This window comes from Anopheles stephensi, unplaced genomic scaffold (assembly GCF_013141755.1).
Source record: "Anopheles stephensi strain Indian unplaced genomic scaffold, UCI_ANSTEP_V1.0 ucontig207, whole genome shotgun sequence".
Classification (NCBI taxonomy): Eukaryota; Metazoa; Arthropoda; class Insecta; order Diptera; family Culicidae; genus Anopheles; species Anopheles stephensi.
This window is the reverse complement of record NW_023405133.1, coordinates 25,001-27,601: the sequence shown is the minus strand read 5'-3', so window position 1 is coordinate 27,601 and position 2,601 is coordinate 25,001.

Below are 2,601 nucleotides of genomic sequence, written 5' to 3'. Positions count from 1 at the left end.
AACCAAGGATGCCGATATGCGAAAAAGTGTCAAAAAATCACTTGAAAGTCGCTATGGCTCATTAAATAGAGCTTGTAAAGACCTTTCTAAAACACCTTGGTTGACCCCTGTCCGATACGTAGTTTTCGAGATATTCGAGAATAAGTGATTTTTTGGGACTTAGAAAATTTTTGACCCGTACCCTAAGAAAAAGTGATTTTTTCATAGGACAATTTTTTCTTCGCAAATACTGTTTGGTTTCACTTTTCATTATTAGAAACGCGTTCCGAAGCCATTTTCATCAAAATCTCGTGAAAAAAAAATTTCACCCCCGGACCAAAAGTTGGCCGTTCGGTGCCCTATGGCCTATGGCCAGTATGGGAACCAAGGATGCCGATATGCGAAAAAGTGTCAAAAAATCACTTGAAAGTCGCTATGGCTCATTAAATAGAGCTTGTAAAGACCTTTCTAAAACACCTTGGTTGACCCCTGTCCGATACGTAGTTTTCGAGATATTCGAGAATAAGTGATTTTTTGGGACTTAGAAAATTTTTGACCCGTACCCTAAGAAAAAGTGATTTTTCATAGGACAATTTTTTCTTCGCAAATACTGTTTGGTTTCACTTTTCATTATTAGAAACGCGTTCCGAAGCCATTTTCATCAAAATCTCGTGAAAAAAAAATTTCACCCCCGGACCAAAAGTTGGCCGTTCGGTGCCCTATGGCCTATGGCCAGTATGGGAACCAAGGATGCCGATATGCGAAAAAGTGTCAAAAAATCACTTGAAAGTCGCTATGGCTCATTAAATAGAGCTTGTAAAGACCTTTCTAAAACACCTTGGTTGACCCCTGTCCGATACGTAGTTTTCGAGATATTCGAGAATAAGTGATTTTTTGGGACTTAGAAAATTTTTGACCCGTACCCTAAGAAAAAGTGATTTTTTCATAGGACAATTTTTTCTTCGCAAATACTGTTTGGTTTCACTTTTCATTATTAGAAACGCGTTCCGAAGCCATTTTCATCAAAATCTCGTGAAAAAAAAAATTTCACCCCCGGACCAAAAGTTGGCCGTTCGGTGCCCTATGGCCTATGGCCAGTATGGGAACCAAGGATGCCGATATGCGAAAAAGTGTCAAAAAATCACTTGAAAGTCGCTATGGCTCATTAAATAGAGCTTGTAAAGACCTTTCTAAAACACCTTGGTTGACCCCTGTCCGATACGTAGTTTTCGAGATATTCGAGAATAAGTGATTTTTTGGGACTTAGAAAATTTTTGACCCGTACCCTAAGAAAAAGTGATTTTTTCATAGGACAATTTTTTCTTCGCAAATACTGTTTGGTTTCACTTTTCATTATTAGAAACGCGTTCCGAAGCCATTTTCATCAAAATCTCGTGAAAAAAAAATTTCACCCCCGGACCAAAAGTTGGCCGTTCGGTGCCCTATGGCCTATGGCCAGTATGGGAACCAAGGATGCCGATATGCGAAAAAGTGTCAAAAAATCACTTGAAAGTCGCTATGGCTCATTAAATAGAGCTAGTAAAGACCTTTCTAAAACACCTTGGTTGACCCCTGTCCGATACGTAGTTTTCGAGATATTCGAGAATAAGTGATTTTTTGGGACTTAGAAAATTTTCGACCAGTACTATATGAAAAGTGATTTTTCATAGGACAATTTTTCTTCGCAAATACTGTTTGGTTTCACTTTTCATTATTAGAAACGCGTTCCGAAGCCATTTTCATCAAATCTCGTGAAAAAAAAATTTCACCCCCGGACCAAAAGTTGGCCGTTCGGTGCCCTATGGCCTATGGCCAGTATGGGAACCAAGGATGCCGATATGCGAAAAAGTGTCAAAAAATCACTTGAAAGTCGCTATGGCTCATTAAATAGAGCTAGTAAAGACCTTTCTAAAACACCTTGGTTGACCCCTGTCCGATAAGTAGTTTTCGAGATATTCGAGAATATGTGATTTTTTGGGACTTAGAAAATTTTCGACCATGACATATATGAAAAGTGATTTTTTCATAGGACCAAAAAGTTTGTCCAAATAGGGTTTTGGTTCACTTTTTATGGTCAGATAAGTGATCCGATGCTATTTTCATGATCATTAGAGGGATTCACGCTGTGACCAAAATTTTCATACTTCATACTTGTCCCCGTGCCGTATATGGGAGGACCGGGGGAACATGTCTTCGTAAGTCGTGATGTTCAGTGACGGATTTCTGGGACTTAGAAAAAAAATGTGCTCTCAGGCACATTATATGTTTCATACACACATGATTTTCATTCTTCATACTTGTCCCGTGCCGTACATGGGAGGACCGGGGGAACATGTCTTCGTAAGTCGTGATGTTCAGTGACGGATTTCTGGGAGCTTAGAAAAAAAATGTGCTCTCAGGCACATTATATGTTTCATACACACATGATTTTCATTCTTCATACTTGTCCCGTGCCGTATATGGGAGGACCGGGGGAACATGTCTCGTAAGTCGTGATGTTCAGTGACGGATTTCTGGGACTTAGAAAAAAATGTGCTCTCAGGCACATTATATGTTCCATACACACATGATTTTCATTCTTCATACTTGTCCCCGGTGCCGTATATGGGAGGACCGGGGGAA